Source organism: Micropterus salmoides, unplaced genomic scaffold (genome assembly GCF_014851395.1).
Source record: "Micropterus salmoides isolate LMB-PRFRI ecotype aquatic unplaced genomic scaffold, ASM1485139v1 Ms_hic_scaffold_8, whole genome shotgun sequence".
Classification (NCBI taxonomy): Eukaryota; Metazoa; Chordata; class Actinopteri; order Centrarchiformes; family Centrarchidae; genus Micropterus; species Micropterus salmoides.
In genome coordinates, this window is record NW_024044570.1 from 37,927,527 (window position 1) to 37,942,462 (window position 14,936).

General features: G+C 40.8%; 1 protein-coding gene across 6 annotated transcripts in view; it reads right to left on the reverse strand.

Annotated features, from left to right (window-relative positions):
- ripor1 (RHO family interacting cell polarization regulator 1) overlaps positions 1 to 14,936 on the reverse strand; it is a 144,017-nt gene that overhangs the window by 19,793 nt on the left and 109,288 nt on the right. The window lies entirely within an intron of this gene.

Genomic DNA, 14,936 nt, shown 5'->3' on the forward strand with positions numbered 1-14,936 from the left:
GTGTTGTCTCCCTGTTCCCCTCCTGTATTGTCTCCCTGTTCCCCTCCTGTATTGTCTCCCTGTTCTCCTCCTGTTGTCTCCCTGTTCCCCTCCTGTATTGTCACCCTGTTCTCCTCCTGTGTTGTCTCCCTGTTCTCCTCCTGTGTTGTCTCCCTGTTTTCCTCCTGTGTTGTCACCCTGTTCCCCTCCTGTGTTGTCTCCCTGTTCCCCTCCTGTATTGTCTGCCTGTTCTCCTCCTGTTGTCTCCCTGTTCCCCTCCTGTATTGTCTCCCTGTTCTCCTCCTGTTGTCTCCCTGTTCCCCTCCTGTATTGTCTCCCTGTCATCCTCCTGTTGTCTCCCTGTTCCCCTCCTGTGTTGTCTCCCTGTTCCCCTCCTGTATTGTCTCCCTGTTCTCCTCCTGTTGTCTCCCTGTTCCCCTCCTGTGTTGTCTCCCTGTCCTCCTCCTGTATTGTCTCCCTGTCATCCTCCTGTGTTGTCTCCCTGTCATCCTCCTGTGTTGTCTGCCTGGTCTCCTCCTGTGTTGTCTCCCTGTTCTCCACCTGTTGTCTCCCTGTTCCCCTCCTGTGTTGTCTCCCTGTCCTCCTCCTGTGTTGTCTCCCTGTCCTCCTCCTGTGTTGTCTCCCTGTTCCCCTCCTGTGTTGTCTCCCTGTTCCCCTCCTGTGTTGTCTCCCTGTCATCCTCCTGTGTTGTCTGCCTGGTCTCCTCCTGTGTTGTCTCCCTGTTCCCCTCCTGTGTTGTCTCCCTGTTCTCCTCCTGTGTTCTCTCCCTGTCCTCCTCCTGTGTTGTCTCCCTGTCCTCCTCCTGTGTTGTCTCCCTGTTCTACTCCTGTGTTGTTGTTTGTTTTTACTGATACTGATGACTGACAGCTGGTCTGTGGTAAGCTAATACTAGATGATAATATTAATCAGGTTATAATTACGACTTTCTAACCAACTTACAACTCAGCCTTATACAGAGGCATAGATGACATATTCCCCATCCAATAACAGATATTTTTTCGACTTGTCATTTAATTGGGTGGCAAGTAGAAAAACAACACACTGATCACTGGGTTGGTGGTTTGATTCCCACATGTGGAAGTGTCCTTTACGTTCATAGGGATGTCTACTGCTATAGAGCACACCTCCCTGCAGGTTTGCGCACGTAAGCTACATAATGGTATTTTCTTTTTTTGACATACTCAATATAATTATATATATTGTTTTTACATTTTCAGTTGGACTTGTGTTTTTTTATTTATTTTTTTATTTTTTTAAACCTGTCCTGCCCAGCAGCCTGGTATAGAGTATGATGACCTGGATACCATATTGTGCCAGACAGATTACTTTAACAAGAGAGTATTAAAATACTCCTTTGCCTGTTTTATTATTTATTTAATTATGTATTGATTTGTCACCGGGCCGGACAGGGGGGCAGACACAGGGATGGGGGGGCAAAAACAGACAGCACAGAGAAAGGACAACACCTGTTAGAGAAGGGGGAAAGGGGGATGGAAGGTGGGGACAACAGGGAAAAGCAGTGGGAAACACCAATTGCAGAAAGCAACGAAACCTGCAATAGAACAGAGAGGGGGGCTTGGGGAGGAGAAAAACAACAACAAATAAACACAAACAAAAACAAACAATAAAAATAATAATAATAGTAAAAGACAACCAGCAGAACAGCAGCAATAAACAGCTGACATAGTAAGACAACTAAGAGAAAAATGAAAACAAGAAACAGTCACACACACTAAATAAGCAACACAGCACAGCCATGAGAGCTGGAATAATAATTAATTTAAATAAGTAACTGAAAGAAAAGCATCAGGAATAATTCTACCAGGGACAACCTAAATTTGTTTGTGTCTGTGTGTGTCTGTGTGCGTGTGGGTGAATGTGTCTGTATATGTGGACTTGTGTTTTTTTAAATATAAATTTTATTTATGTAGCACACATAAAACAACAAAAGTTGACCCGGGTGCTTTACAGGGTAAAAAATACAACAATAAAACAGTAAATACAAGGGACTTCCTGTGACGTCATGGACCAACTAGCGGCGCGGTAAGTGAGCTCCGCCGGATGAAACAAAAGAATATAGTGACATATACAATATTTTCAAAACTGAAACGCAAAAAGAACACTCATGAAACTCATGAATTCCTCCCATGGTTCTTCTGCTGGACAAATGAGACAGGACAAACACGATCCCTCAAGAGCAGTGGTGTAGTCTAGTTTTTTTAAGTTAGTATACTGTGATTTTCCCCTCCCAGCATCATACTCATCCCCAAGCAACCCGTCCTAGAATGACACGTCCCAGAGCAACGTCCCATAGCACCACTACACTCACTAGTATACAGTATGCATGTACATGTAATTGAGAGCATTCTGAAGGACTACTTATGCCAATGTCAGTTACAGATGGGGAGAATAGACTGAGTTTCTAATGTTTAGTGTTAATCACCATCTAACTCAGCCAGTTAACAGCTACATTTAGCCTTAAATGTTATATGAATATGGTCCCTAGAGCACAGGTTTTATCAGCTAGCAATTTACAATGCACATTTAAGAGTGCAAGTTGCAACTATTATTAACAATAATGGAAAGCTGAGGCTTATCAGTAGCAGTAATAACAATGCACATTTGTGCATTGTTCTAACTTCTATTCATTACAGAATATTATGATTATTACTAGAATATTGTTATTACTAATATTCATTACAGAATATTATGATTATTACTAGAATATTATGTTATTACTTCTATTCATTACAGAATATTATGATTATTACTAGAATATTATGTTATTACTTCTATTCATTACAGAATATTATGATTATTACTAGAATATTATGTTATTACTAATATTCATTACAGAATATTATGATTATTACTAGAATATTATGTTATTACTAATATTCATTACAGAATATTATGAACAGTGAGGACACAAAAAGTGGTCCACATCTTCTCAAGCACACTTGTGTTCCAACACCATTTTCAAACTTAGGTTATGTAGCCTACTGTATATAACAAAGTATTTGAAAAGTTTCAGTCTGGTTTCAGGAAGTACCACAGCACTGAGACTGCCCTGCTTAAAGTCACCAATGACCTTTTAATGTCTGCTGATGAAGATATGTGCTCAGTCCTTGTACTCCTGGACCTTAGCGCTGCTTTTGACACCATTGATCACAACATCATGTTAGACAGACTGAGGCACTGGGTGGGGATCTCTGGTACTGCCCTAAAATGGTTTTCATCCTACCTGTCAAATAGGAAGTTTTGCGTGTCTGTAAACAACTATGTCTCTTCGTTCTGTCCAGTTAAATATGGTGTGCCTCAGGGGTCGGTCTTAGGACCAATTTTGTTTTCCTTGTATCTGCCTCCCCTTGGACATATTATCCATAAACATGGCATTTCTTTTCATATGTATGCTGATGACACACAAATATACTTGCCCGTCAGATCCACAGACCCTGGAATGCTGAGTTCACTTAACAACTGCCTTTGTGAAGTTAAAAAATGGATGTCAAATAATTTCCTCCAGCTGAACTCAGACAAAACAGAAATCCTGGTCATCGGGTCCCAGCAGATGGCAAATCAAATACTGCCATCTGCTGGTTCCCTAGTAAATCACATTAAGCGTTAAGTGTTTGGTTTGATAGTAATTTAAATTTCAAACAGCACACCACAAAGCTTGTTCAATCATGTTTTTATCAACTTAGAAATATAGCAAAAATTCTATCTATGTTAACTTTTAAGGACACCGAGACCATTTTACACGCCTTCATCTCATCACGCCTGGATTATTGCAACAGCCTTTTCACCTGTTTAACCCAAAAATCTATTGATCCACTCCAGACTGTCCAGAACTCAGCTGCCAGGCTTTTAGCCAGAACAAAGAAATATGACCACATTACTCCTATTTTAGCTTCATTACACTGGCTCCCAGTGTGTTTTAGAATTGACTTTAAAATTCTATTGATCACTTTTAAAGCTCTTCATGGCCTCTCGCCTTGTTATATTTCTGACCTTTGAATCCCATACACACCAGCACGTACCTCGGGCAGAGGTCTGTTGTCTGTTCCAGAGTCTCGACTGAAAACTAAAGGGGACAGAGCGTTTGCTGTCAGGGCCCCGAGGCTCTGGAACAGCCTGCCCGAGGAAATCAGGTCAGCTGAGTCAGTGAACTCTTAAGTCCCTCCTTAAAACATACTTTTATAGGAGAGCCTTTCCCGATCTTATCTGACTTTATTTTATCCCTTTTATTTTATTGTATTTTACTAATTTTATATTTATCTGTATTTTAGTCTTTTCAATGTTTTCATGCTTTTATCTTGTATTGTTTTTGTATTATTGTAAATGTAAATGCTCCGTACTTGTATAGCGCCTTTCTAGTCTTTTCGACCACTCAAAGCGCTTTTACACTACATCTGCATTCACCAGTCATACACATTCATACACTGAGCCTAAGTGCTCAAACGGAAACTAACATTCACACTCATTCATACACTGGCGGAATAGCCGCCAGGGGCAAATCGGGGTTCAGTATCTTGCCCAAGGACACTTCGACACGCAACCAGGGGGAGCCAAGGATTGAACCGCCGACCTTCCGATTAACGGCCAACCCGCTCTACCTCCTGAGCCACAGCCGCCCCGTCTCTTGGGTATTATTGTCTTTACACTTGTTAAAGCACTTTGTAACTTGTTTTTGAAAAGTGCTCTACAAATAAAGATTATTATTATTATTATTATTACTGTATCACCTTAAGTACATGAGCAATCCAGGAACAGGTACTTCTACTACTGTACACACACGCATGCACACACACGCACACACACACACACACACACACACACACACACACAAACACACACACACACCGAGTATCCCGCATTCATTGATCCACCACACTATCGTTAGTTAAGTTAACTAGATCTAGATGCAATTCAATATACCAACAATCCCCTGCTCTTACAGTTTCATTAATAATAACGTAGGCTACATGCTACTTTCACTCACCAGGTAACGTTACAATAGCATCAGCCTTATCTGGCTCATTTTCTGTAGTTTCTGTAACATTAAGGTTTGTGTCATCTGCTGCAGCCATGGTGTCACTCGAAGCGGCAGGAGTTTTAAGGGGCAGGCTCACGAAAACACCAAGAGTGTAGTTTGACCTTGATTTCAAACTTGCGCTGAGTGACCATCAGGCAGCTGTGCTGTTGTTTGGTAGGTGACGTCAGATCCTGGTGAAACGCCACGGAAGCCCCAAAATTCAGTGCTTTGCAACACAGATGGAGAGAATTTATAAATGAAAGTGTGAAAGTTCTGTCAAAACAATATTGTTACATATTATCTCGCTATTTTAAGTAAGCATACAGAAATTCTTGACCTTTTCTAGTGGGTATACGGCGTATATCTTCGTATTACATAGACTACAACACTGCTCAAGAGCAAAGGAGGACAACAAACCGAATCCACCGAGGCCAGCTAGCATGCCCAGTCAGGTTAACCAGACCCAACAATAGTACTGGAAGAGCTGACAAAACGAGAAGAGAACCAAGATGGACAGAAAAACAAAAATAGTCTTTAACGTCTGGAACAAATTGTCACTGATATAAAAGACCAACTGGCGCAACACGGAAAGAGAACTGAAACATTAGAGGAGAGAGTGACATGGGAATGCGCCACCGCAGGACGCTAAGATTTTTGCTGCAACATAATATAACGTTAGATCTCACAGAAAAGTGCAATGACCTCTAAAACAGACAAAACAACATTAGGATTTTTCAAATCCCAGAAGGTAGTAAAGGAAAAGATCCGACTGGATTTGTTAAAGATCTACTTCAAAAGGAACTCAAACTACCGCCAGATGTGGACATCAGGATTGAAAGGGCACACCATTCACTGGTGACCAAATCTAAGGACTGGGCTTAGTTGACATACGGCGACATCTTCACCCTAACGATAGAGACTTCACCTTTATCTCCCAGGTATGCGGGAGTTACTCGAGGATAGACCTCATCTGCATATCAAAAATTGAGTTATATAGAATAACAGAAAGCAAGATTGAGCCAATCACTGTCTCAGACAGCCCAGTAACTATGAAAATGACTTTAGGGTTAGACAACCATTTCAAATATTGGAGGCTCAACATCTCACTAGACAGACACAAACATCAAGCAAGAAATACGTGGGAGTATTTCAACATAAATGATGATGGCATCATCATTTATGTTGATTTATGTTTATGTTGTAAAAAATAACAAACCAGGAGTAGACGGCTTTTCGCGAGAATACTATAAAACCTTTGTAAATGAGCTCACTCTCACACTATGTAAACTATTGTAGAGAACAACCAGTGGAAACAGTATGCCATACCAAGAGGAGATGAGGCCTGGTTTTCTTACAGGCCTGGCTTCATCCAAAGACTGGACTTTCTAGCATACAAAGGACGTACAAAGCCTTTGATGTGTGATAAGAACATCTGCTAAAAGTCAAGCAGAAATACCAAACTTAAAATGTTTGTTCTGGGACCATTCTCGGCCACTCTCGCCGTAAAGGTGTCACTTGCCGACACTCTCCAGGAGGACCAAAAGGGCAGGTAACCCGGCCCTGCAGTTCCCCACAAATCAAAGGCAAACAAACCCTCTTTCTTGCCCTGCTTCTAACACAAAAAATAGTCAGAAGCCATTAAACTGAGACTCTAGCATACTCCTACACACACATGACAAACGCTGCCCCCTCCTTTATTCACGCTGACGTGCGAACTGATAAGATTGACAGACGTCCAAAGCAGCTGGCTGGAGGAAAAACATTGATTTTTATGAACAAAGAATGTCTTCTCACTATAAAGCTGTCTTGTTTACTTTGTTTAGTTAAATAATCTTTGTTAAGTTAGCTATTGGCCCTTGCCACTTCAGTTTTGAGTAGTTTATTTACCCTGTTTAGAAACTATTTAAAAGCTAAAGAATCATAAGATAATGTTCATTTGAAGTGCTCTTTACTTCATCTCCTTGTGCTCATTTATCTATTACTGTCTGTGTTTCTTGTTTAACCAATGCCATGCTTCACTAATAATACCTTCCTTTATATTTTCTTATTAAGAACATTTAACAATCAAGATTGTCTTGGGATGTATTCGGTTAGCTGCTATGATTACTATAAATTGTATCGTTTAACTCTAACAATTCAAATTGTTACGGTTGATTAGCTACGATACTTTCCCTTACCTTAATCTAATGCTTAGAAAATAGGAACTGTATAACTGTTTATGGTATTTAAGAAAAGTGTTGATATTATGGAAAGATATGTGATTAAGCACACGTAAATAGACTTTAAGACATTACTTTAGATTAAAGTTAAAACCTCAAGACACAAAAGGTGAGTCCCACCGTGGAACGGCCCCAGGAAAGTGACAAACAAAAACACAGCAGAGCTGTGAGCTCGCTCTCTTGCTCTTCTCTCCTGCCTCTGATCCTCCTCCTAACATCCAGCATCCTGTTCCCAAAGGTCTGGCCCGGAGAACCTCCGCGACTTCCAAGTTTTCCTTTGTCTCACAGCAACGTTAATTATATTCACGAGGTCTCTTCAGTGAATTTATCTTGTGTTTTGTTTTGTTTAAAGTTATTAGGTCATTTAATTTATGCAACTTTTGCTTGACAAACAATCAAGTTTCTTTTAAAATCTTAGCTCGTTTTAAATTAACTTCCACTAATCCCAACAACAAATGGAGTTTGGAGGTTAGTCTACGAGTCAGTTATGCCACCAGTAACAGAAGGGACATCAACCAATGAACCGAGCCAGAGCTAATGGCCTAAATCACTGCACGTCTGGAGTTCCAGCAGCCACAAGCCGAACACGAATGACACTGGGGTCAACCCTCTGGCAGATACCCAGTTTGAGCCAAGCCCGCTGAGAGGCAGTGAACGCAACGAACCGGGCCGCCGGTTTCGGGCCTTTGCAATAACGGATGGCTTAGAAACCAACCAAGCAGTAAGGCAAACAACTCAACATGCTGTGATCAAAAGTAGATATTTAAACCCATACCCTTTATAAACTTAGTTATCACAGTATAACATGCGTCCAATAGTTTCCCTTATTTCCTTGAAGTCATTCTTTCCACAATAGCCAAACTGAATTCACACTCAACCCTGTTACTCCTGCTTTATCTCCCGTTTATTGTATTCTGGTTATTGCTTAATCATTGTTGTTCTATTGTCTGCATATTCCTATTTACTCCCACGTGTATTCACTTTAGTTAGTTAAATAAATATTCACTTTGATCACAGGAACGTGTTTGTACCTTTGATTACCCACCCTCAGATTTGAGACTGACTAATGATGAGTGATCAATGATTAAACTGATTGATTTAAAGTAATTGAACAATTAATAACTAACTGATCACTAGTAATAATTGTTGCAATTATTAAGCTGTACCCAAGGAGTCCTAAAAGCCTTGGGCGGACAGCTTATTTTTAACTGGTGGCCCTGAACGAGTGCTCATGATATTAATACTTTCAAGTATTATTACTCATAATTTTATTGACAAAGTGTAGTTTCACTACACTATATAACTATGTACTAACATCGGGGGACCCCCCAAAATCATGGTTGGAAGCCATATTAAAGAGGTGGTATTATGCTCATTTTCAGGTTCAAACTCTTCTTTAGGGGTTGTACCAGAACAAGTTTACATGCTTTAATTTTCAAAAAACACCATATTTTTGTCATATTGCACATTGCAGCAGCTCCTCTTTTCACCCTGTGTTGAAGGCTTTGTTTTCGCTATGGAGTGATACATCTTGTCTCTAAATGATCTTTGTTGGGAGTTGCACATGTGCAGTTCCTAGTTAAGCACTACTAGCCAATCAGAAGCAGAGAAGGGCGGGTCAGTGAGAAGCCGGTAAACACGGGTTCGTTTCAGCTGTACCAGCTTGGCAACGTGGACTGGAGCAAGAGTTTCAGAGTGGTGAGTTATTAATCTGTAACAAAAGTATCTTTCATCCATAAAGTTTTAACTGAGCTCTGTCTCTACATCACAGGAACAACTTTATGTCCACTGACTGCCTGGATGGTAGCTAGTGTTTGGAAGGGAGAGGAGAGCTGTGGTGCAGCTCACTGTTTTTCGCGCATTTTCCTTGCATCCATGTGTTGTCACAGGGATGAAAGGGAAGCGGCTGGACTACAAACAGCTGTTTTCAGTCAGTTCAGAGCAGAGTTTCCTATGGGAGATGGGAACTCCCTTTGGGCTGGACTTTGGGCTTTTTCACTGCTTCTCAGCTTAGACGCTAAGAAAGCATGTGTTCGAGTTGACGGGGCGTTTTTGAGACACACAATGGTAGAAATGGGTTTTGGGAAAGAAATGGTGAATTGGAATAACCTACTTTTTGATCCCAGCACAAAAGTTAGAGTTAATGGTCACTGTTCTAGCTTTTTCAGAGTGAAGCAGGGTGTAAGACAGGGAGACTCGCTATCGCCCATCTTATTTGCCATCAGCATTGACCCTCTGGCAGAGGCTGTACGCCAAACGGTACAAATTCAAGGATGAAGGGGGGTCAATTCATAAGATCGCTCTGTTCGCCAATGATAGTTTACTTTTTGTAAAAAATCCACTTCTTTCTATCCCTACACTTATGAAATGCTTACATGAATATGGGTCAGTGTCTGGATATAAAATCAATGAAAACAAACCATGGCCATGATGATCTTTGGGACCTGGCCTGCACAGCTAAATGAAAAGGCCTCTTACCGCTGGTCTAAACAAAGATTTAGATAACTGGGAATAACTATTACACCCAATCGCATTCGTCTATTCGAAGCCAACTAAAAATAAATGAATTAAACAAATAAAACAGGATGTAGTGCGATGGGAGTCCCTCCCCCTTTCATTATGAGGTAGAATTGAAACGGTAAAAATGAATCTACTAGTTACATTTATCTTTATCTTTCAATCCCTGCCGGTGAGAATACCTGTTATTTCAACTTGTGACAGAGTAATTTATACATTTATCTGACAAAGGAAGAAGCCGAAAGTAAAGCTAAAAACAATCAATCAAAAAAATTTAAGTAGAAAATTAATGGACAGAACACACTAAAAGTTTGGGCACAGTTAAGAAAACACTTGAGGGACCGGAATCGATCTCAAGGGCATTGTTGACAGTATGGAAATACTATGCCACCAACCATGTGAGAGAACGGGTTTAAAATGTGGGCCAACAAAGGTCTTCGTACAATCAAACAACTCTTTCAATGAACAAAATTCAAATCTTTTTCTCAACTCCAAGAACAATTTAACCTCCCATCAAAGGATCTGTATAGGTACTTCCAGATAAGACACAACATCACGAATCATAAAGAAAGGAAGATGGTCAGCAAAAGCCCAAATGAAATAGAAGAATATTTTATTAGTGTTGTGGTACTTGCCAAAAACCCCCACATATCTAACATATACAAAAGGCTGACATCTGACGCTCCACAAAGCAAAGACTATATTAAGGAAATGGGAATTGGAATTAAATGTTATAATTGAAAGTACTAAATGGGTTAACATATGGACAGGATGTCACAAGGGAATTAATAGCCAACTGTGGAAGGAATTGGACTGGAAAATAAAGATCAGATATTTTAATACTCCTCTAATCATTTCTTCATCTATGAAAGATCACATCATGGCACTATGTTGGCAAAAATGTGGGTAGGGGTAATGGTAGTAGGGGACTCCACACACATTTTTGAGACTGTCCGATTATTTAAGGTTTTTGGGAGGACGTTAAAAAAGAAATTGATAGTATCTTGGAGGTGACACAACAGAAGAAACCCTACAGTTCAGCATTGGTTTGGAGTGAATCACATGACATGGAATCTATTGAAAAAAATGAATTTTTTATATAAAATATTAATAAATATTAATATAAATTAGAAGATGCACTCAAATCTAATATGTAGAGATGTGTCTAATTTTCCCATTGTATTACTTCAATTCGGCATTGGTTCGGGGTCCCTGCGTCACAAGACGTGAAAGATATTGAGAAAAAGTCTTTTTTTTTAAATAAAATATGAACTCAAATCTAATATAAAGAGGTGTGTCTGATTTGCTGAGTGTAGTTCTACAATTCGGTATTGGTTTGGAGTCCGTGGGTCACATGACATAGAAGCTATTGAAAAAAAGCATTATTTTCCATAAATTATTAATAAATATTAATATAAATTTGGATATGCACTCAAATCTAATATGAAGAGGTGTGTCTCATTTGCACAGTGTAGCTCTACAGTTCGGCATTGGTTTGATGTCTTTGGATCACATGACATGGAAGCTATTGAAATAAATGATGATTTTCCCTTAACACTGCTGGTCCCTAAGCTAACCCTCGGTGGTTATAAGCGATCTATCGGAGGTGAGCTAACCGAATGTCTGTCGAATATCCAGCTTTAAACTAACTTCACCGCGGTCTTCACGCAGCAGAGCGGGGAGCGGCTTCTGGGCCGCTCTGGAACGCTTCAGGTGTGAGCACTAGCATTGACTACGATGGCAGCGATTTGCGAGCGCTACAGCCTTTTTATATACAGTCTATGTCTACAGCAAACTTTTATTATTGACGAGTTAGTACTTTGCATAAACAAATGAGAGACAAACCACCATTCAGATTCCATCTCTCACAGTTGAAGTGTACCTATGAATGAATGAATACTTTGTAAGTAGGAAAACCTGCAAAATCAGCAGTGTATCAAACACTTGTTCTCCCCACTGTAAATGCATTTGTAAATTATTTCAGTAGGCTATATAATAAATGCATTACTTATCGTGCACCTGTCTCTGTGCTGGGTCTTGCCTCATCTGCGCCTGTCACAGCCCCTTTCCATGCATTTAGCTGCTTCTTAATTCTTATTTTTTTGGCCCCACACAGTTCTTTTTCCTCTTTCTTTCTTTTTGCCACATTTACCATCGGTGTTGCACTTCTCACATGTTTTGAGATTGAACTTCCAGATGGAAAGCAAACTCCTTTAATCAGCTCAGTTGAGCCAATCAGATTTCAGCAAAAACGAGGATCAGTCCAAGTTGGGAGGGGTTGCTTGTATCCCCCCTCCATACTGAAAGTATGTTTGGCCCAGTCTAAATAGACACACATACAGCATTCCGCTACAGCTCATCAGCCAACTGGCCAGCCAGGTCACGGATCATAAAGTAGCAGGGCCAGTCCGCCCCTAACTCCTCCACTCTAGTTCTTAACATTGGAGCCCCCCAGGGCTGTGTGCTCAGCCCCCTCCTGTTCACACTGTACACCCACGGCTGCATCCCCCAACATGGAGAGAACTCTGTTGTGAAGTTTGCGGATGACACCACCATCATCGGCCGGATTTCAAACAACGATGAGACTTAATATCAGGAGGAAATTCATAATCTTGCAGAGTGGTGCTCAGAGAACAACCTACTGCTCAACGTCAGCAAAACCAAGGAGCTGATCACTGATTTTAGGAAGAAGGAGATAAAGACACACACTCCTGTCTACATCAGTGGAGCTGAGGTGGAGCAGGTGAACAGTTTCAGGTTCCTGGGAATAAACATCATCTCTCCATGCTGGTGAAGAAAGCTCAGAAACGACTGTTTCTTGAGGAAGGCCAAATTCCCGTGTCAAGTTCATGCAGTGCCTTGTAGTGAATTTCTGAATGGTCGAGTAGAGGCTACTCGCTTTAAGTCCAGCATTTCGGGTGTTTTGGAACTAGGGTACTGCTCCTTTCTTTTCCATCATTGTTTGCCAACCAATAAATCACAATCAGTCTGCTAACACACACACACAGTCTCGTATGTCGGTATTATATTTATAGCTCGGAAATAGCAGCCAGCGTGCAGCAGTATGTTTACAGCAAATTAGTTTAGGTGTTTTCTTACCCGTGATTCAGACATGAGATGCCGCGGCCCTGCCCTCCTCTCTGCTTGTCACGCTCTGGTAGATTCGAGCTCCAGCTGAGCAGTGAGTCGGCACACGTGTTCACATGTTTTAGGGTCATGGCAAGCCTAGCAGTTTCTTGCTAGTTTCTCAAACTTAACTACCCTACCTTAAACGTTAAAATACAGGTTAGCACTAAAAAATGCGTCCGGACGGTTTTTCTAAGTCGCCCCAAATGTTTGCTTTTGATTTGTACAGTCGGCAATCATTGTGCACGTTTTTGCATTGCTTTGACCTTTCTCTTTAGGTCCCGCCTTCTTGCACGCCAACATTGGTCGGTCATGTAGTCCTATACGTCCTTCACACAAACATTGGTCAAACTGCATCTCAATCATTACCATCAGCACCAACAGACAAGAGGCAGAGAAGCAGCTTGCTTGTCAACAGTGGCACATGGCACCTGAACAGCACACAGCTTGAAGTGGGTAGTGTGTTTTTTTAATCTAAGCGTGTACATAAAGTTAATAATCAATGTCACTTTTCATGAATTGACCAATCACAGCCTGGATTGGGCGAGACATTTAAAAAAAGGTTGACGCACAACAACAAACTCACGGGACATGATGTTAGGGGTGTGGTTTTGTGTTCATGTCTTACCTGTTTAAGTCCGTTTGTGGTTCTGTGTTTCTCTCTGTACCCTTGTTTATTATTTTTATTCACTCACATGTTATAGTTTAATTGGTATCTGGTTTCATGGTTTGGGGTTCTGTACTTCTATGGTTCATTATTTGATCATGTTTAGGGTCTTGTAGCTAGGTTTAGTCTTTTGTTCATTGGCATGTTTAAGTTTACTTACCAGTCCAGCGTCTTAGTTCAGTGTCTTGGTGTGTAGTCTTCGGTGCTTAAGTTCTTAGATCTGTTTACTAGTTTCTGTCCCATTTGGATTATATATGTATTCTGTGTTTTTTATTCAGCATGGTCTGTTTGTTCTGGGTTTTGTCAGTCTGACTTGTCCATGTTATTTGCTTCTGTATTTTGAGACGTAGGTTTTGTGTCAAGTTAGATTTCTGTCTGAGTGTTTCCTGTTTTAGTCTGAAGTTGTCTGCCTTCACTGTCATTGTCTAGTTTTGCTTCCCGATTCTGTTTCATTACCTTGATTACCTCACACCTGTTTTGTGTTCCCACCCTGCTCGTTTGCCTATGTATTGTATGTATGAGTATTTCAATGCCTGTGTTCTGTTCAGTCCTTGTTGGTTCATTGTTGAGTGTATCCCGTGTTGGTCTGTTGCCTGAGTTTGTTCCTGCTGTTTTTGGACCTCTGTTTCATCTACACCCCTTTGGGTTCTATTTGGACTTAGCCACAGTTTGTAAGTGTGCTCTCTTTTGTTAATAAATCATTGGATTTATCTGCTCAGCTCTGGTGTCCTGCGTCTGGGTTCTCAACCTGCTCAACCACCACAACTCATGGCACACAAATCTGTGTATGGTTCGTTCTTTGATTATTTCGTTTCAAAACTGAATCGGAAAACCAAGTTGTTTTTTGTTTTTTCCGTTTTGGTAAACAGAAAAACAAATAGACAGACATCGTTTTTCTGTTTTAAAACCAAAACGGATAAAATATTGACTGATATTTAATGTGTCCGATTTGTGTGTTGATAAACCTGCAGCAGATACACTTGGGCGATGGCGGTGCCTGATTAAATGTAATTAAGGTGAGCTGGAACATAAGTGAGACTCAACGTTCAGTTTGTAACTCACTAGCAACTGGGACAGAAACGCCTGAGAATCCTCCAGTTTTTAAGATTTCTTCAGTATCAAATTAATTCAGTGATACGACTGCACCATGGCAACATCCTGAACAACTGAACTACCCGCAGCCCTGACCAGATTTGTGAACTGCTGGACCTCTGTCTGAACACCACCTATTTCCAGTACAACGGAGGATTCTACAGACAGAAGCATGGCTGTGCCACGGGCTCACCAGTATGTCCTATTGTGGCTGACATCTACATGGAAGAAGTAGAAAGCAGAGCCCTGAAGTCTTTTAGAGGAATAGCACCGAGCCACT